The sequence below is a fragment of the Dermochelys coriacea genome, chromosome 4 (assembly GCF_009764565.3).
Source record: "Dermochelys coriacea isolate rDerCor1 chromosome 4, rDerCor1.pri.v4, whole genome shotgun sequence".
Classification (NCBI taxonomy): Eukaryota; Metazoa; Chordata; order Testudines; family Dermochelyidae; genus Dermochelys; species Dermochelys coriacea.
The window spans coordinates 24,849,775-24,871,404 of record NC_050071.1 but is presented as its reverse complement, the minus strand read 5'-3'; the positions used below and the strand labels follow the sequence as shown (position 1 = coordinate 24,871,404).

At 41.5% G+C, this 21,630-nt stretch overlaps 1 protein-coding gene and 1 long non-coding RNA gene across 3 annotated transcripts in view; one reads left to right on the top strand and one right to left on the bottom strand.

Moving 5' to 3' along the window:
- Positions 1 to 11,242: 11,242 nt before the first annotated feature.
- Positions 11,243 to 19,967, bottom strand: LOC122459726. The gene is made up of 3 exons (XR_006280593.1): positions 19,546 to 19,967; positions 14,677 to 14,765; positions 11,243 to 11,427 (listed from the first exon to the last, which is right to left on the bottom strand). It is a non-coding gene; the product is annotated as an uncharacterized LOC122459726 (long non-coding RNA).
- The window catches only part of HPGDS (hematopoietic prostaglandin D synthase), a 57,066-nt gene continuing 51,578 nt past the window's right edge, over positions 16,143 to 21,630 (top strand). Inside the window, exons 1-2 of one of the 2 annotated variants that reach the window (XM_043512620.1) lie at positions 16,225 to 16,295; positions 18,598 to 18,681. The gene's annotated coding sequence lies outside the window, so the exon portion shown is untranslated. Of the gene's footprint in view, positions 16,296 to 18,597; positions 18,682 to 21,630 lie in introns of both variants that reach the window. The other variant, XM_038400068.2, reaches the window with a different exon arrangement.

Genomic DNA, 21,630 nt, shown 5'->3' with positions numbered 1-21,630 from the left:
ATAGAGACTAACAAATTTATTTGAGCATAAACTTTGAATGCATCCGATGAAGTGAGCTGTAGCTCACAAAAGCTTATGCTCAAATAAATTTATTAGTCTCTAAGGTGCCACAAGTACTCCTTTTCTTTTTGATACAAAGCTGTGATCTGTTTCCCACTTCTCATTCCAGATAAGGTAGCGAGCCCTCCTGGCACGTGGCACCTTAGCTTCCATTTAATTGTCAATGAAGGAAGTGAGATGCAACATCAGTTTGTACTTACCTGAGAAAATATAATACTAACAGTAATGTAATGCAAAGAAATAGAAATATGAACCAAACCATAAACATATTTCATTCTATACAAACTGAGGTTCCCTGCTGCAAACACAGCCATCACAACCCTGTAACAGAATCCCTCAACCTCAGTGTCTCCCTTACACCTGCTTTGTTTTGATTTAAAAAAAAAAGATGAATTTTTCACTGATATAATTATCTCACTGTCAAATCCTAATGGAGACAAGGCACAGATAGGCATAGCTATTTGAGGTAAACCCCAAGTGGAGGAAGGGTTGCTAATTTGGGTTGGATGTACTCCTGGAGATTTTGTCACATGACAGTCTTTAATTAAAGATTAATCTTTAATTCGTTGAGACTCCAGGCCAAACTTGGAAGGTTGGCAACCCTAAGAGGAGGTCTACCAACCTCAAGGCAAAAACTACCTTTGCTTTGTCTTCACTAGCTACTTAATCAAGTTAGGTATCTTGTAAAAATACATTTTTTCCAGCAAAGACATAGCCAGAGTCTGTCAGGCCTCTTCTGGACTTAGCCAAAATCTGACCCTTTCTGGCCTCTGTTTCTCAAAACTGCAGAGTCACACACTCACCCCCCACACCCATCAAAATGGCTGTGCTCCCTTCAGTCTTTTCCAGACCCTCGCCAAAACCGGGGTTAAGTAGCAGCCACAAATAATCAAAGAGAACCAAGATGAGAGATGATGCTGAAAGAGTGAATCCTTTCAAGGGTTAGACTTGCAACATGTTCAGACCACTTGTGAAAAACCTCTATGCTCTTAACAATTTTATTTGTACAATATGGCTCATAATGTAGGTACATGTACATCTACTAAATAGAGTAAAATGACAACGTAGTGAATCTGTTAGAGAGCATTATTGTCACAATATATGCATATTGCCACCCAAAATCATCACTACAAACCACAAGAAACATTTCAGAATGCCACATATAAACAAAAGATAGTAATGTCTGATTTACACTTGTTTCATGGACTTTAAAAATAACTTTCCATTTGAGACATTATGAGGCAGAACCTGGGTGTGGCTAAACTGCAGAGAGCTCAGATCAGATAGCGGCAAAACCACTCACCTTTGCACTCCCCTGAACACGGAGTTGCTCTGGGCAACCTATTCCCCTGCACCAAGTTAGAGCAGCCTCAGTACTTCTCTAACTTACTCAGGGTATCAATGGCCACAAGGGCTCAAAAACATGGATGACCGCAGGGTATCGTAGGGGTATTTCGGCCTCCCCTCTTTCCTTCAGCCATGCTCCCTTTTTTCCTGTTGTTACAACTGTAGCCTCTTGCAAGTTGCATTAACCAAGGATTTGGCACCTAAACTTCAATTAGATCAAATTTCTACTGCAGTGATGCTTGCATATTTCTAAAGGATAAGAAAGAGCACAAAAGTCTCTGCTGTGTTCTGAGTACTAGCTGCCGTAAGATGCCATTTTGACATTAAAATTATATTATGGGTCTCTGAGGCACTCAAGGGTTTGAAACCTTATCATGTTAATGGTTTGCAAGCTTCCTATAGAGTAGAATGGGCTTTAGGTCTTCATCTGCTGATTTATTTTCAGCTCCTAGCTTTTATCTTAAGATGACCTGAAAATAAAATTCATAAATTTCATTTGCTTCAGCAGTCTATGCTGAATGCCCCCCGCCGCCCCGTTAATCAGGATTAGAGGGACATTCAGCACATCAACTAAAAAATAATCTTTTTTTGTTTAGATCTCTCAGTTTTATGCTGCTTTTAGCTCTACCATGAGGGCTCCAGAATATGTTATTCTACGGCATTACAGGCAACAAAGAAATCCTGCTGGAGTGTGGAGTTGACCAGTTAGCTCAATGGGTATAAAAATATAACAAATGTATGTTGAAAACCACAACAACCCTCGCCATGTCCCTATTGCAGTTTGTTTGATTCACTTGACCAAGACCCTCAATTTGCTATATCGAGTCCTGGACCTGGAAAACCGCCAAGTAAGCACTTCTAGACAGAGACAGCAGCAAAAGTTTTAGGATCAACGTTTCAGATGTAGCCTCCAAGTTTGTGGCCCTAATTTTGTACCCTGTATGTACATTTTGACTCCTACATTTTGGAAGTTGAAAATGTGGATGTGCAACGTATTTCTATGCGCAACTTGGGAATATTGCTATCTACCTGACTCCCACATCTGAATTTTCTGCATCCAGAACTTTAGAGGCATCAAAAAAGAACGTTCCAAAAATTTAGGGGGATAAATTATGGCACACAATACTGTAGGCTGATCTGAGGCCCCTTTGAAAATCTGACCCTTCAAGTCTAAAATCTTGTAAACCAATAAGTCAGGGGGAAAAATAAAAGGCTTTAAACCATTAGAAAGCTGGGAATTGCATCTCTCTTTGACAACAGTATAGCATAAAGTAATTGTTCCTGGTTATGTTTAGAAACAGGCTGAAGTGTTCATTCCCAACCAGAAATGCCTTGAGTTAAAAGTCAAAGCTCTGATTTTTATCTGAATCATGACATCAGTTCAGATCCAGTTAGCAAGTGAACATAGTAAAAATCTCCTGAATCACAAGTTTGATTTTTGCAAGATTTGTCTCTCTCCTCCAAGCCAACCCCTCACCCAGGACTCTCTCCTACAACATGCCAGTCACTTACCACTCAAAGCCCTTCCTAAGGGGGCTCCCACCCCCAGGTTGCTAAGGATTCCAGGAGTGCCCACTAGCCATTCCCCTGCCATTGGCAACTTTGTGGGAGAATGTCTCAGATTTGCAGTCTATCTGGATGTAATCCCTTTGGGGTTTAGAGAGCATGGCCCCTTGAACTTTTTTTCTAAGGGGGGAGGGGGAGCAGTGGGAGAAAGGAGGGAAACTCCAAGGGGGTGGCTCTGGAGCTCCAGAGAGAAGGGGCTGCAGCCTGCAGGCCCTCACAAAGCGAAGCAGCAATACTGAAGCCTGGGAAGGACAGGGTGGCCGATCGGGAACACCCCAGGACAGGAGCCAGGAAGAGCACTGTGCCAGGGAGGAATCGCCCGAGAAGGACAGGCCGGAGCTGGACCCAGTATCACTGCTGCCTAGAGCTACATGGGGCTGTGAGTACTGGGACTTGTGACTCTGCATTGGGAATAAGGAGGGAGGCTGCTAGCTAGTTAAGTGGGGCAGTGGTTGCTCTGTGTGGCTTTGCAGAGAGCGGCAGAAGAGGGCACCGGAGGGGTTTGTTGGGGAAAGTTTACCGGCGCTAGCTTCCAAGCAATATAAAGTATTCACTTTAACTTGATTGGTTTATGAGCTGTCTGCTGCTAAAACACAATGGTAATAAAACTAATGGTTTGATCTCTTGCCTCCAGCCCACACTACCTACATTTTAGCAGGCCACATCAGATACTTTCAGGAACAGTGAACTTTTCCAAGCCTGGGCCCCAAACAGCAACCTGAAAGAAACAATTCCTTCACTTACCATCCCTCCATGTGCCAGCAGGGTTTCTGTGGTAGCTGTCACATTCGCAGGATGATGCATTTTGTTGAGTCACAAAAAGAGCTGTTGCTTCACAAAAAGAGCCTGATGTGATGTGAGCGGAAATCTCAAGTTTTAAAAGGGTTGATTTGTAATTGTCACTATAACCCAGTTTTCAAAAGCACACATTTGCAATGATCCAACTTGCCAAGTGTGCCACGAAGAAGCTGGGTTCATATGTGCTCACTGCCCCTCTGGATCTGACCAGTGAGAGCATTCAGCACCTGTTTCTGACATAGATGAAACTCAGTTTTTTTTTATGATGGACCCACTTAAACGCTTTTGATAATTGCTTGTTATGCCCCACATTTTTGAAACTTTGTCCCTTTTGACACTGGTGGAAGCTGTCAGTGAGAGTTTATGCAATACATTAGCTCAAAGCTTAACGTTAACCTAATTGCATTGACCTACTTCTGCGAATCAGAGATTTCTCTTATTTGTACAACATATTTTACTTCTTGGTATAGTTTCCTTGTGCAGTGTAACACAATTACATTAACTAGCAGAGGGTCATGAAGTTTAAGAAACCCAGTGAATTAGCTGTGAGAACACACAGAGCCTTAATGAGTTTCATATTTAAATGTTGATTGCACAATATGAGCAAAATAAAGAACCACGTCAATTTACTGCCACCTATCCTTTTTATGAAAGGAAATGATTACGTTTTTCCTCTTGCTTCCTTTGGTTTGTGGGTTACTGCAAATGTTGAAATCACAAATGTGTCTAGCAAAACCAGCTGATTTTAAGCCAATCTCACGATGTCATGCATACTTGGGGTTGATAATACTGCGTTCTCTCATTCTGGGTTAGATGTACTCTAATTACACAGTGCTCAGGTATTCAAACTCTGTCTGGGTAGAATAGGAGTGAAATCCTCCCCTTCATTCCTGTAATCTTTCTCCAGGCATTAATGATGGCCTCAGCCCTTCAGACTAATTTCATGAGGCAATGAGGCCACTGGATCTATGGCCCACCCCAGGTTCCCCATGCCAGTTTACGTACACTTTCATTGAGATGGGGGTGCACCTCCTCTGCTAGTGGCACCCCTTAATAACCCCACTGTGAGGCTTGCCCTGTGCACCAGGAGTGGATTTCACCCTTTGTGAATTATTATTGCTGTGGAAACCGCTGGCCTAAAGTGGAGAGTAGAATTGTTTGCTGTGAGACACAAAAAGATTGACGTGCTAGGCTCTCTTTTTATTGGTACTATTATATTTTAGGATTTAGCAAACAAATACAGGCATCAAATGACAGCAAAGTTCACCCTTAAGAGCGTGCAGCACAGAAGCATTCAGCTGACAGGCTACAAAATTATTGCTATGCATACTGCTGTGAATCTACAAGACAGCCCATTTGCACAGCTATTGTATGCTGTGTAATTTGTGAAACAATAAAGCCCCCAAAATATTAAACTTACAGGCCTCTTTTTCACTATGCATCAGGTTACCTCCCCAACCTGCCTAATTTTGAAAGGAAATGTCAGGACACAGAGATTCTAATAATTATAAATGTTGCCTACAGCAGGGCTACTACTACCCCCATTTTTTTGGCTAAGAACTGCTGTCATAAATATAAAGGGAAAGATAAACACCTTTAAAATCCCTCCTGGCCAGAGGAAAAACCCTTTCACCTGTAAAGGGTTAAGAAGCTAGGATAACCTCGCTGGCACCTGACCAAAATGACCAATGAGGAGACAAGGTACTTTCAAAGCTGGAGGGGGACGAGAAACAAAGGTTCTCTCGGTCTGTGTGATGCTTTTGCCGGGAACTGAACAGGAATGGAGTCTTAGAACTTAGTAAGTAATCTAGTTAGATATGCGTTAGATTCTGTTTTGTTTAAATGGCTGAGAAAATAAGCTGTGCTGAATGGAATGTATATTCCTGTTTTTGTGTCGTTTTGTAACTTAAGGTTTTGCCTAGAGGGATTCTCTATGTTTTGAATCTGATTACCCTGTAAGGTATTTACCATCCTGATTTTACAGAGGTGATTCGTTTACTTTTTCTTCTATTAAAATTCTTCTTCTAAGAACCTGATTGCTTTTTTCATTGTTCTTAAGATCCAAGCGTTTGGATCTGTGTTCACCTATGCAAATTGGTGAGGATTTTTATCAAGCCTTCCCCAGGAAAGGGGGTATAGGGTTTGGGGAGGATTTTGGGGGGGAAAGACGTTTCCAAGCAGGCTCTTTCCCACTTATATATTTGTTAGATGCTTGGTGATGGCAGCAAAATAAAGTCCAAGGGCAAAAGGTAAAATAGTTTGTACCTTGAGGAAGATTTAACCTAAGCTGGTAAAAATAAGCTTAGGGGGTTTCCATGCAGGTCCCCACATCTATACCCTAGAGTTCAGAGTGGGGAAGGAACCTTGACAACTGCAGATTTGTTTCAGTGGTATTCAGATCCTTTTGTTTGCTTCCCACAGACATAAGTACAAGCAAATTTCTGTCTGAACGAATGTTTGTAGAGAGAGAGAGAGAGAGGGTATTGTGAATACTGGAACAAGTTTATATTCACATAGGCATTTATGCTGGAATTATTCAGCAGTCATCTTCAACTTTTTTTGTGAGGTTAGGAATTGTTCCATCAGCAAGCAGAAACATTGCCATGTGTTTTAGGTGACCAAGCACACAGAGAGAACAGTAAATGATTAAGCTGGGCCAGTTTAGTATTTTCTTACTGTTATTCAAATTTATGCCTAATTTTAAGAAAATTCAAAACCCAGTATTTTAAGTTTTGAAATTTTATTCCACCAAAGATATATTGCCAAAACGAAGCAAAATTTTAAAATCTCTATCAGCATGAAGAGCACCAAATGTTTTCACAAAGATTTCACACACACACACACACACACACACACACACACACACACACACACACACACACACACACACACACTCTCTCTCTCACCTGTCAGTTGAGCCATGAAATAGACCAGAATTAAATTGAAATTTAATTAAAAATATATTTTACTGTTTTCTTAATTAATATAATATTTTGATGAAAAACTCCTCAAATCTCTGTGCAGGAGCATATTGACAGGAGCAACTGGTAGGATATTCTCTGTAATCTTGCAAGATTGCTTAGTTGAGATATCTTTGTTTAGACCACGCCGTCATTTTTATTATATGCTAATTACAGTCCACTTTGTAGCCATGAAGAATAAGAAAACACCAACTGAATTAACCACCCAAAGGGGAATCATCAATAACTAGCTACAAGGATAAGAAGGCAGGACGAATGACAAATTAAAGTATGAAACAGATCCCAGCTAAGATCTGAGGAAAACAGCAGCAAAATGGGAAGGAGAAGTAGCTGATGGTGAATAAAGATACAGGGTCAAATTTAGCCTTTGTAGCATAAGTGGCCTCTGAGTTCAGTAACTTTACAACAAAGCTGTATTTGGCTCACAGCACTTAAGAAAAAATTCAACATTCTGAAATATTTGTGAGCTTCCTCCCTGCCCTGCCAACCAGTAACCTCTGCCTTGAAGAAAAAGGTCATTCATTATTTACTTAGGATTTTTCTCATACCAAGCACATATAGAATTTTGCAATTCTTGCAACATGTCACCTTCTGTGTTATGCACTCCAAAGCATGCAGGAAAGGGAGAGAAAAACATTTTGCTTGCCTTAGAGGCACAAGAATTCAAGTGGCAGAAAGAGAAAAGAGTTGACTAGTTCTCATCTATTCTGAGCACCCCTTATGATAGGAGCACCCACAATGAGGCTCTTTTTCAATTTGTGGAGCTCAGCCTTGGCATAAGTAACAAACATTAATAAAAATTACTGATGGGTAAAAGCCTCAAATGTTTAAGTGCTTATCCAAACCTATGGGGGGGGCCCTCTCTCTCAAGAAGCCAATGTGATCATCCCAGCTACATAATAGGCTCACATTATTCCTTCCCTCCTCCTGCCAGTCCATGCCTGAGTGACTCACTTTCTTTTTCTGACGGGACTCTGATCATCCAGTAGAGGCTCATAAAGCACCCTTACCTTCTGGTCCTGTAAACTTATCTCTTCTTCAGGCCTAGCTCCATACTGCCTAATTTTTCTTCAGACCAGTACCATGTGTCCTGTCCTTCCCTTCTGGATCCCAGAAACATTCTTCTTTCTTCCTATCCAGGGTCACAAAAGCCCTTTCTCTTCCATCAATCAAACCAGCATGCTCTTCCAACCCCACATATCATCTCAGAAAAGTCTCTCTCTTGGGCTTTGGAATATTTCTTCCTGTAAGTATCATGATGTTTCAGGGCTTCCCTGTTAGTTTCAAGGTGATACTGCAAAGCTCTGAGAATGAAATTTTGAAGCAGCATGATATTTAAAATGCAAGTTAGTTCTAAGTCCATCAAAAATCCCTCAGTACTTTATTAATTGTAAGGTGGTTAAGGCTATAGGGAGATGGGTATAATTTAACCAAACTGCAGTGAACACTGAAGGAGGTTCAGAAATAAAGCTGAAGTTCAAGACTCGCCATTTCCCCAATAAAAACACAAATGGATGTGGTCTCTTGCTCTTTACACAACAAACATAAAATGAAGAAACCACACGGGCCTGGTGATGTCCAAATAACTATGTTTATAAACTATATACACAACATTCAGTGCCTAACTACATGTATACACTGCTGCTTTGGCAGGTTTCTAAACATAGAAACTACGCATATGTCATAGAATCATAGAATCATAGAATATCAGGGTTGGAAGGGACCCCAGAAGGTCATCTAGTCCAACCCCCTGCTCAAAGCAGGACCAAGTCCCAGTTAAATCATCCCAGCCAGGGCTTTGTCAAGCCTGACCTTAAAAACCTCTAAGGAAGGAGATTCTACCACCTCCCTAGGTAACGCATTCCAGTGTTTCACCACCCTCTTAGTGAAAAAGTTTTTCCTAATATCCAATCTAAACCTCCCCCATTGCAACTTGAGACCATTACTCCTCGTTCTGTCATCTGCTACCATTGAGAACAGTCTAGAGCCATCCTCTTTGAAACCCCCTTTCAGGTAGTTGAAAGCAGCTATCAAATCCCCCCTCATTCTTCTCTTCTGCAGACTAAACAATCCCAGCTCCCTCAGCCTCTCCTCATAAGTCATGTGCTCTAGACCCCTAATCATTTTCGTTGCCCTTCGTTGTACTCTTTCCAATTTATCCACATCCTTCCTGTAGTGTGGGGCCCAAAACTGGACACAGTACTCCAGATGAGGCCTCACCAGTGTCGAATAGAGGGGAACGATCACGTCCCTCGATCTGCTCGCTATGCCCCTACTTATACATCCCAAAATGCCATTGGCCTTCTTGGCAACAAGGGCACACTGCTGACTCATATCCAGCTTCTCGTCCACTGTCACCCCTAGGTCCTTTTCTACACTGCAAAAAAACCCAACACAGCACTGTGGCAGCGAGTCTCAGACCGTGGGTCAACTGACTCAGGCTCACGCTACCGAGCTAAAAATTGGAGTGGAGAGGTTCCGGAGCCCTGAAACCTGGTGAAGGGGGTGGATCTCAGAGCCCAGGCTGCAGCCTGAGCTGGAACATCTACATGAGTATTTTAAGCCCTGTGGCATGAGCCCTGTGAGCCTGAGTCAGTTGACCCAGGCTCTGAGACTTGCAGCTGTGATGTTTTATGGTTGTGGGTTTTTTGCAATGTGGATGTATCCTAGAGGGCTTACAAACTATCTAAAGCGTAATTACTCAATTCTTATACTCTACAGTGACCTACTTAAAAAACTAACCTACAGTATGAAACTATTGTATCATTAAACAACAAGAAGAAAGGACTATGTTTAGGGGGGAGGGGAGAACTGAACAAAACTTATTCTCTTTTGAAATTGGATCTCAGACAATAAAAGTGAAGAAAGAACCCTGAGCCAAATTCTGATCTCAGTTATGTGGGTGTAAATCCACTGATTTGGAGTTACTCTGGTTCTACACCAGCATAGCTAAGATCAGGCTATGGCCCCGACTATGTTTCTTTTACGGAATCATCTTTATTGAACACCTGGGAGCATTGTCCCCAGACAACATTACTAGAGCCAACATGGTACATTTGATAAGTCAACTATTGGAGGTGGGGTAGAAATTACACACTAATGCTAACACCCCTGAACATTTAAGAAGCTTGGATCAGATTCTTGACCAGAATCTAGAATAAATCTCAAGTTAAATATCACCGTCTTAAAACACTGTATGCTTGTTTAATTCCGGTCTTTATTGACCGCCCCTTCTATTGGGTCTGTTTGTATCAGAAGACAGGGGAGTCTGCTATAAGAAATATTCTACTGTACTGCCCAGGGATTCATCAGTTGATAGTAACTACACTGAAGTACAGAGGGTAGAGTTTAAAGATAGTGATTTAAAAAATGGCTTGTTTTCAGAACTTGATTCTTTTGTATTTCACTCTTGGGGAACCTGTGGAATAATCAAAGGGGGGACTTAAAAAAGGACTGACAATTTGTTGTTGCCCAAAATAAACCCTGATAAATTAATATTAGATCTTACATACTCTAGCCCAAATCAACTAATTTTTTCCTCTCAGGTTACTCAGAAGGAAAAATCCCCACAACACTCATACAATTCTGGTGATCCTTGACAACATAACTGCACCTCAGACTACTCTAATTTGCACTAGGGGCAGACCAGCACCTTAGCATCCCCCAACTCAAGGGGGATGGTAATGGAAATGTTAATTAACCCCACCTTTGCACAGCCAGCTGTGTCAACTGGACCTTGGTGCACCTGAGAATTGAAACAAGCTGTTCGATAACAGAGACCAAGTATCCCAAACTATGTTGTGTCATTGCTTAACTACTAATATTGGGGTGAGGAATAGAGCAGAGCGTGGGTGGAGTGGAGTGGGACTGGGAAAGGGATCTGGATAGTGATTCAATAATATTTACAGAATCACGGAGAAAAAGGACTGTAGAACTGTAGCATGATTTACTGATCCAATAATAGCCCACAAACCCTCTGAAATAGACATCTGCCAAACTAAATCTTGGATTTAATTTTAATCCATCTGACTTCCTCTGGATTTATCTAGGTCTTTCCAATAAAGACAAGAGCCCCAGAATTCATCAAGAAAGAATGTCATTTAATTAATGTCCTCATCTCCCTTAATACATACTTCACATGCAGTTTCAAGTACGGCATTTAGCTGACACCGTGACTGGAGCCACATCATCTCTAAGTAAGTCGCCCTCTGACATTGCCCATGCTGCTGTGTTAATGTGAGTTTCGGCCCACTTTGATTAGTTCTGCTGTCGCACCACAAGGAACCTGGGCCCCATTCTGTATCCAAAAGACAAGCTGCTGAGGAGAAAGCAGTACTGTCACAATAGGTTAAAACTGGAAGCTGAGAAACAGTGGCATTTGAAGAGACCTCTCATAATGAAAGACCTGTTATAGCTCTGCCATTATGTTGATTGATTTGGATGGATGTTCTCATTACTAGACTAAGTCCATATCTTTTTTTTTTTAATAGACTGCCAGCTCTTGTTTTAGCAACTGTGATAAAGTTGTCTACCCTTCATAAATTTGGAGACCAGTAAAAGTTTTCTTACATGAAGCATCTCTTGCACTAGACTGTAAAACCGAGTTTCTGCTTTACTGCTCTGTAGAACCAGGCAGTTCAGTGCTCTTTTTTATGCTAGAAACATCTGTTGTAAGCTGAAATGGAAAAATATATAAAGAGCTTAAACTGTAGGAAATCATTATCAAAGGAAGCTAAGTTTAAATCAGTTCATTACATTATCGTTTTAAACTTAGTGGTATAAATCATTCCAGTTTCAGGAATCTAGTGTAATTAGTTCATTGTCCTCAAATAAATTAAGCAGATATCACTGGGGCTATGCATGATCAGAATCTAACAGAAAAAGGGATTATTTTATTCTTCAGAACGATAAATCTACTGTGTGATCTGGCAAAAACCCTTACTCACCTGTGTAATGTTTACATGTCCAAATTGTGCCACTGAAGTTAATGGGAGTGCTAATTCACACATAACAGTTTGCATGATCAAGATCTTCATTCATCCACTGGACTTTCAAAACTGTGATGGGGGAATACTCTACTTATATAGGTTTCTTGTACAAAGGGCTGAAGGTGGGTTCCCTTTAACATGGACACAGTTATACAGACTAAAACATAGGTGAAATCTCGGCTTGATAGGTCAGCTGTAGAATGGGTGAACACTTTTCCCCAAATGATTACTCTATGTCTGACCTATCAAGGAAATCCTGAACAACGCTATGTGCTAACTACTTAGGCTAAACAATCTTGCATTTAGCTGTGATGCTGGGAGTACCTTTGGGTCTGGGAAAGGAGAGCTCTGTGTGGCTCAGAAGCTCGTCTCTCTCACCAACAGAAGTTGGTCCAACTAATGACATAACCTCACCCACTTTGTCTCTCTCTCTTCATTTTGCTGCCAGTTCTGAAAAAAATTGGAAATAAACATTTGGTTCAACCCAAACTGAAACCATTTTTTTCCAGCATTTTGGCCAATCAAAAAAATTGGGGAAAAAAAGTATTTCTGAGACAAATTAAACATTTTGTTTTGTGCATTTTAACAAAACTAAAGGAAATGAAAGGCTAGACTCACAAAATTGATGATCAGGGTTGGAAAGGACCTCAGGAGGTCATCTAGTTCAACCCCCTGCTCAAAGCAGGACCAATCTCCAATTTTTTTTTGCCCCAAATCCCTAAATGGCCCCCTCAAAGATTGAACTCGCAACCCTGGGTTTAGCAGGCCAATGCTCACTGAGCTGTCCCTCAGAGTTTGGGGGCTGAAGGTGTGGGGGAAGGGGGTGCAGGCTCTGGGAGGGAATTTGGGAATGGGAGGGGAGTGTGGAAAGGTGAGGGGTGCAAGCTCTGGGAGGGGGTCGGGGGGTGCAGCGCTTATTTGGTCTCCAAGGCGGGGCAGGCCAGGGGGCCTCTGAGCACAGCTGCCCTCAGGCTTCTTATTGGCTGCAGGGGTGCTCAGGGCGGGGGCAACGTACAGAGGCACAGACTCACCCTGCGGCTGCAGGGAGGGGCCGGCAGCCACTGGAGTGAGCAGGCAGACGCTGCTCAGCTCCGCTGCGCTGCCGGGGCCCCTGGGCTGGGGGAGAGCCTAGGGGCAGCAGGTGGGGCCAAGGGAGAGACCCGGCCCCAAAATTGCTGGAGCCCCGCAGGCCACATTGGGGAGGTTTGTGGGCTGCAGATGGCCCGCGGGCTGGGAGTTTTAGACCCCTGCTCTATAGGATGAGGGTCAGGACCACTGTTCCCTCTAAGCTTTGCGCGTGCACACAGATCCTAAACCCCACGCACATGGTGAAACACCCACGCACAAAAATTTGCACAGAAACACAACAATTTGCACAGAACAAATTTTTTGCGCACACAGCCTGTCAAAAATTAGAGGCAACATTGGTCAGGACATGCACCTGGAAGGGGCAACCCTTGATTTAAAGTCCCTGCTCCAGACTGGGAATTCACACCTGGATTTCCCAGATCCTGGGTGAGTGTCCAAACCACTGGACCAGGGGGGAGAGGGTGCTCTAGCTCCTTGGTTTTTTGAATGGCATCCAAAACTATCCCAAAAATATTCAAGTATTTTATTCTGGAAATGTATAAAGGAACCATTCTGACATTAACATTTTTTAAATTTTCTTGTTTTGATCAAAACAAGTTGCTGAAATCAACACAAATTCACAAAACATTATGGTTGGCCCGAATCTGCATTTTGCCCCCCCCCCCCCCCCCAAAAAAAGTTTTGGCTGAAAAAATGTCACCTAGCCTGAAGTTATTGGTTACCAAGCTATACTGATATCACACACAAAAACTACATTTACAACATATGAAAGCTGTGAAGTCAAGCATTCAAAAAAGAAGAAATGCCAGAATTAAGATTTATTACGCAACTGGCACAAAAACTGTGTGTAGACCAGCCCTTTGCAGTGAAGCTTGACTCTATATATCAAGTTTCTCTTTGCTATAAGAGGTTGGGATAGTGATGGTTGGGAGGGGAGGGAAGTAATGTGTGCTGGAATGCATTTATACACTACACAGCAGATGATTAGTGCTGCTAACCGTAGGGATTAAGCACCTCCTCCATGAAGGAGGTGTTGCCCTGGTTAGTCCTGCTCCCTACATCTGTGAAAAATGCTGATCAACATTTACAAATATTAATTAGGCCTCACAATGTCCCTGTGTGGGAGGTTTTATGCCTATTCTTATGGCAGATGTCACCAGGTGGCTCTGTTGCACCATGTTCCAAATAAGCCCAGTTCATACAAATCTGTGTCTAATAGGCATGAAGAGACAAGACATTCTAATTCAATTAATGATATCTTTGAAGTGCTATAAAAATAGTTAAATTTCTTTCGTAAAACCAAAGAGATTTGCAATCATGTAAAAAATAGGGGAAGCAGTTCACCTAACTGGTGGTATGGTGAAAAGACTGGTCACAAAAAGAGGTGTTATAAATTCAAGGCCAATCAGGACAGAGCATCACAAGTACATAAAGATCATCCCTCAACCAGTGAAAACAGGAAAAACAGACTGATACCAAATTGAAGAACCAAAGCTTGGTGGTAACAGGAAATAGTCCTCAAATTTTGTTTAGATCTGGGCAGCTAACAACAATAATGAGATCATGGACATGTGTGATAGAAACTGTGAAGTGCACAAGAATTTTAGAGAGTGGCTCAGATTTAATAGTTTTTAGATCAAATGTAAGTAAAAATGCTCAGGGATGGAGGACCTAGAACTGAGCAACCTAACTGGTCTTAGATTGGATTACTATAATGCACACACACTTTATGGGCATACACCTAAAACAGCTTGACAATTTTAGCTGGTACAGAACATGGCTTATTTTTGTTGATCAGGAACAGGTTTCAGATAAAATAAACTAACATGAACTGTAGTATCAGTTACCTAAACTGCATCAAGTTGCCCTTGAGGCAAAACAAAGCTCGAGGAGCGTCCTTCCAAACACGCTGTTGCAATTCTGGCGAACGTCAGCACTGCCTTTCAACTTGAGATATGAAAATATACAATAAACAATACCAGACTGTTCCTTCCCCATAATCTTCTGTTGAATAAGCTATTTAAAGATCAAGTTGCCAGAGAAACGAGCAAGAACTTTCAGCACATTCTGTTCATGGTATCAGGAGGAGGAGCAACCTTGATAGCAGTCCAGTCCTATCCCTGCACTAAATGCCAAATTATGCTGTAGGGGAACAGTGGAGAAGATTCTTGGCTATTTCTTTCTTTATCATCGTTACAATAAATAGCAATAAATAATAATAATTAGTATTTAAAACTATTTGGCATTCCTGTAGTGCTTTTAATCCAAGGATCTGAAAGCCATTTTATAAACACTAAACTGCATACCAGCACCTCCCCCTCTGGTAAGGTATTGTTATTGCATACAAGCTACAAAGGGATAAACTGAGGCACAGTGAAGCTGAAATGACTTGTCTAAGGTCACAGCACAAGCCTATGGCAAGTTTAGACTAGGGGACCTCCAGATCCTCAGCTGGTATAAATTAGTGTAGCTCCACTGACTCAAATGATTAATGCCTGTTAAAACCAGCTGAGGATCTAGCCTTGCAACACAGGCGTCTTCATTCCCTCAACCTCACAGTGCTCTAACCCTCTGGAACACATTTTAACAGATGAAGATCACTTCTTTCTCCATACATTTCATTCTACCTGAATTGCAGCAGAATGCAAGTGGAAATTAAGTGGGCAGAAATCTCCTGATAGTTTATTTACTAGTGGCTATCATGGGTGAAAAAGTTAGGCTAAATCTGAGCTAGTGTTCAGTTGACAGAGTCTAAATAAGTCTGGCCATCCACTTTCAATAAGTAAAAAACATCTGTTCTATGTTTATGCACATGTGTAAAATTCAGACACTATGTACAACTTGGTCATATTGACGTGTTTTCGATTTATAAGCATTTTCCTAGACTTCTCTTACATCAATGCCATAAAAAGGTACCAAAAGTACTTCACGGTGACATATAAAAATTTAGGGATTGTATTGATTAATTTTTACTTCTTTTAAGTACCCATGCCTGCCTCTGTCTAATAAGGTTGCAGTCATTTAGTGCATCACTGTATGATTGGATAAGATACTGGATACATAATTTGTAGACAATGCACAACAGAAGATTCTTGGCTTCTTCCACACTTTTTATAAGATATGGTTTGGCCGAGTTCTCTGGTGCTGTTGACTTTTTTGTTGCATTACCTGACCTCATTTTTAATATTTTCTACAGTTAACCTTTAGATGAAAAGATAAGATACCAACAGAATTCATGTTTACGTGTGGTCTTTATCTGAGGAAATGATGTGTCTGCTATTCTTAAAAATGTGTTCACATGAGTGTGTGTAAAGAAACTGATGATTGCATCGTTTGAACTACTGGGAGCGGTCTGCACATTCACACAGTGATATACACATAACCCTTCTCAACCCAGACTAGCATTCAGAAAAATTCCTGTTCACTGAAGGAAGGATTACATTGACCAGACATTACTGCAATAGAAGTGAGTGATATCTAAGAATTGACTATGACAAAGAAACTGACTTCTCTCTCCTCTTTTCAATTTTCCTTTTCCAGACTTATTCTGTCCCCTTTAAATACATTGCTGCTACTAGGTAGAAAGAACTATATTCTCCTGCCATATATGGCACTTGTACAGCAAGTACTTAAAATGTGTCATTTTTGCAGTTTTGGGATTATTAAACACAGAACTGAGGGACTAATCATGCTAGCTAGAGTCAAGTATAATAGTTAGTTATGTGCAACAATTCCTGTAAATATTAGCTTGTAAGTGTATCTCAAACATACCTGCAATGTACCTGCTATTCTGCCTTTAGGGTTTTTTTGACATCTTGTTGCGTTGAACTGCCTGGAGGTTTTATGATCTGCACAAACAACAAGTGCACTACAAACTAAACTAAATTCATGAACTACAGTAGGTGTTCAGAGGCAAAAAGTCAGTGCAATGCTGGGTGAGATAGCATCAGTTAAATGATGAGGAACAGAGGCTATTTGTTTTGATCCATTTTGATAGTCAGGATACTTGTCTAATATTAGCTAAAGAGATACTGTGGAAGAAGCAAACACATTCAAACAGTGAAAGAACAGGGTTGCACGAGAGAGCTGCTCCCATTCTGGAATAAGTTGCTTCAAAGCCTTTTATTAAGACAAGACAATATTCTATTATAAATAAAAGCTGACCTTCATCTATGTAGCCAGTGGTTCTGGAACAATTTGTACAGTAGGGGTGCTGAACGCCATTTAACAAAACTGTAAACCCTGTACATGGTGGAAATCAGTTAAAGCCAGAGGTGCTGCCGCACCCCCAGCACCCTTAGTTCCAGCACCTATTTATGTAACCAGCCCAAAGGCAAGGTAATGTCAAAGGAATTAGATGCCGATTAAACAGTACTGAGCAGTGCCTTTAGGCTTCTCACTGGTCATTTTCTACAGGATCTCCTCTCTTTTCATTCATCCACACTCAAACTTTCATACCCCTTGCAGCATTATTATGCAGAAAGACAAATAGCTAAAAGAGTTTATTTTAGCTGGGTTTTTCTTCCTTTGCAATTCAGCCATTGTTATTTCAGTGTCAGAATATGGGTTTCAAAATTTTGAAATCCTATTGTAAATCTTTGCCCAGACTTTTACTATTCTTCTATCTGGCTCCTGTCTTTGTCCACAAATATAGCTGTGCACAGAATAGACCTGGGCACATGCCCTTCGTTAATAGCCACTTTCATTTAATAGCAATTCCTTTACTGTGCAATTTAACACACAAAACTTTGCATATCTTTAGCCAGAAATATCCTGCCATTGCTTTCTGTGCTCCGTGCTTTTACATTTTGGACAACTCCGCCTGTGTGCAGAGATGGCAGCCATTTTGTACTGACTTGCTGAAATTTTTGCAAAAGAGATGCACACACTGAGTTCTCTTTTGGAGATTTTACTTTTGTTCATTCTTCTTGTTTTTCTTAATCTAAAGTAAAATACACCTACGTGCTGAAAATATGCAGTTGCTCTTTGCATACAGAAAAACATAACACTTAAAATATGTTTTCATCTCAAATACGCTATATGGGGGTGAAGGAGTTTTTCAAACTGTACACAGAGTAGAAAAGGCATTCAAAGTGGCTCTGTACAATTAGTTTAGTTTCATATTTTCAGGGGAAAAATGACTAGTTTAAGGTTCATGCTGTTCAGCTTAGTATCAGATAGTAGTCATATATATCAATACAGCTATACTTTGTCATTTAGTTTCTTATATATGTATATATTTACAAGAGGCTTCACTCACTGAGGTGATTCAGTGGAAGTGGAGACTTTCAGTTTAATTATCCTCTTTTCATTGCATGGATTTGCTAGATAGCCATCATTCTTACCTTTGGGTTGTATTGTTCAACGAGGGAAAATTTCATACAATAGGTCTGACCTATGTGGGAGTGGAACCTGAATAATCTCATATATTGTCCATGAATCCCTTTTCCAGAATGGTTTTAAAACTCAGCATTCCCACTCTCTGCTTCTACACTTTGTAACACCAACACTCTTCTGCTACTGCTAGTCCAATTCCTGCCGTGTTTTTGCAGAAGTCTAAGTACAGGAAAGGGAATTTTGGGGGAAAGGGGACATTAAGTATAATCTCATGTTCTTTGTAGTTTACTATGTGAATATTTTCTAATTCCACTGTTGCGAAATCTCCTTTAAAATTTGCATTCCATCGATTTTAGATTTTTTGTCTCAAAACCCAAGTCAGTTCATCATAGGGTGACAGAACATGGAACTGAAGGGTGTAATTTTTCTAGCTTGCACTGGAAGCAAAGACATCAGGAGTGTGTGGCACAATGTTCTTGGCTACAGTCTGGTAGTCATATATCCCTACTGAGCAGGTAAGGGTGTGTGTGTGGGGTGGGGTGGGGAAATACAGTAAATTAGATGTACTACAAGCTATCCTCACTTTAAAAGTGCTCTGGAATTAAAGCGTCACTGGGAAGTAATTACATTTAATAGAAAAAATGGTTTCTATAAAGATGGACAAGATCTTCAGCTGGTATGCCTTCAATAGAGCTCCGTTGATTTATGCTAGCTAAGGATCTGGCCTCTAATGCATATATCATTTCAAACTGGAAAATATTCTGCATCCTATAAACATTGTACCAGCTAGCCCAGGTGATTTTTTCTAGTTTAATAATATATATATTTTTAGATCCCACATAATATAATATTGTATGTAAAGATTAATCAAAATAATCTAATTTATACAGAGTCAGTGGGTCCAGGCTCTCTAGGAACCTACACAACAAACAGAAAATATTTGATCAAAAAGAAATGGTCCCTAACCCCCTGGAAAATGAAAAAAAAAACCCCTTCCATATTGCCACTATATAAGTGGCTAAAATCCATGACACTGCAGTGCCGAGGTCACACAGTAAGACATTTTGAAATGGCCCACTGAAAACAAATGGGCACAGGAAATATCTCCGTTACAACCCTCTGAAGTCCAAAGGACCAGCCCCTCTGACCTGAAAGGGGAAAACACATGGCAGACAGAAACAATTGGTAACAATTAGAATAGCTTTGGACCTCTCTATGTTCATAATTACTAATAGAAAAAAGAGCAAATCAACACCTGGATATTAACAGAATATCAGAGCATTCATATGTTATACAAAAACAGTAACAGTTAGGGTAAGACCACTAGGGTGGGCTAAGACCACTGCCTATCATATTGGCCAATACCATTTCATTGTTACTTTGTATACTCCTGCCTGTTGTCTCTTGTGGGGTAGGGACTGTCATATTGTTCTGTTTGTAGAGTGAGGTCCTGGTCCGTGACGTGGGCTCCTAGGTACTATGAATGTACAAATAAATAATAATTAGGTGCTTGGAGACTCTGGGCCAGATCTCCAGCTGAAGCATGGAAGTAATGGAACTGAACTGATGTATATCAGTTGAACATCAGTCCCAGTAATTTTTGCTCACATGAACAGGGCTAAATTGACTGCCAAATATGGGGTCAGGAATCCATTTCCTAGAATGTTTTGGCAGAGATCTTGGTTTTTCTGCCTGCCTTTGGAATACTGAGCAAGGGTTATTTCCTACATGATTAACATCTTGTCCTGTCATGGGGCTGGGACATTCTTGGACTCCAGGACTTTGTGTCACCTCGGTATCAGATTTCAGAAAACATAGAGGGATGTCAGAAATGCACGAAGTGCAGACTGCGTGCATGCGCATGCGCGCACACACACACACACACACACACACACACACACACACACACACACACACACACACAAAAATGTGTGCCATATTTTTACCATTCATTAAAAAAATAGTGTTTAAGTTTATATTGTCAGAAAAAGATCTGAGGCCTTTCTTCTCTGCCTTAACCATTTAATCCGACCCATTAACCTCATCTTTCTCTTGTAATTTTTTTTAAGATGGTTCACTGCATTTGGCTCTTAGATACTTGAGAAATGACAGAGAGATATTTGGTTTCCTTATTCCTCTTCATCCTACACACATGTGGGCTGGAAGAGAAGCTCCTCTTGTTTACCACAAGTGCTCAACATCATAGAGTTGGGCAACTTGGGACGCCAGGCAGTATGCTTGTGACAGACCATCAGCGTTGCCATGGTGGCATCCAGCCCTGTGCCGTATGCAGAACTGGAATGGTTGGAGGGATAAGAACCACCTGGTGACCCTTGCATTGTTTTCCTTATTCTGCTGCATCCACTGGAGGGGTGCATGATCCGTCACAAGAGTAAATCGCCGGCCTAAGAGGTAGTAACGCAGTGTCTCCATAGCCCATTTGACAGCAAGGCATTCTCTCTCGACTACTGCATATTTCTGTTTAGGTAGAGGATCGGGTGTTCCTCTTCTCCCACCATTTGCGACAGAACTGCCCCCAACCCCACCTCGGAAGCGTCTGTTTGTAAAATAAATTCCCTGTTAAAGTCCAGGGCTATGAGTATGGGGTGATTACAGAGGGCCGTCTGAAGGTCTGTAAATGCCCCCTCTGCTGTGTCGGTCCACTTTACCATGTCTGGACCTCAGGCCTTCACCAGGTCCATTAGGGGACTTGCCCTAGTGGTGAAGTGAGGAATAAACCCTCGGTAGTAGCCTACTACGCCTAGGCATGCACGGACCTGCTTCTTTCGGGTCAGTCGGGGTCAGTTTTGAATAGCCTCTAGCTTATTCGTTTGGGGCTTCACTATGCCCCTTCCCACAATATATCGCAGGTACCTCGCCTCTGCTAGCCCTATGGCGCATTTAGCGGGATTAGCAGTAAGGCCAGTCTGCCTTAAGATGCGCAGTACTGCCTCAACTTTCTCCAAGTGGGTTCCCCAGTCTGGCGTATGGATGATGACATCATCTAGGTATGCAGCTGCATAACTAGTATGGGGGCGCAGCAGCTTATCCATGAGGCACTGGAATGTGGCTGGGGCCCCATGTAGCCCAAAAGGGAGGACGGTGTACTGGAATAGCCCATCCGGGGTGGAGAATGCTGTCTTTTCTTTAGCTTCTTTGGTCAGAGGAATGTGCCAGTACCCTTTTGTCAGATCCAGCGTAGTCAAGAATCGGGCACTACCCAGTCTGTCAACCAGTTCGTCGATGCGTGGTATGGGGTATGCATCAAACTGGGATATTTCATTCAGTCAGCAAAAGTCATTACAGAATCTCATGGTACCGTCAGGTTTAGGCACTAGAACAATTGGACTGGACCACTGACTGTATGATTCTTCAGTAACCCCTAATTCTAACATTTTCTTTTCTTTGGCCTTGATTTCTTCTCTTTTGGCTGCTGGGATTCGGTAGGGTTTCAATGTTACCTT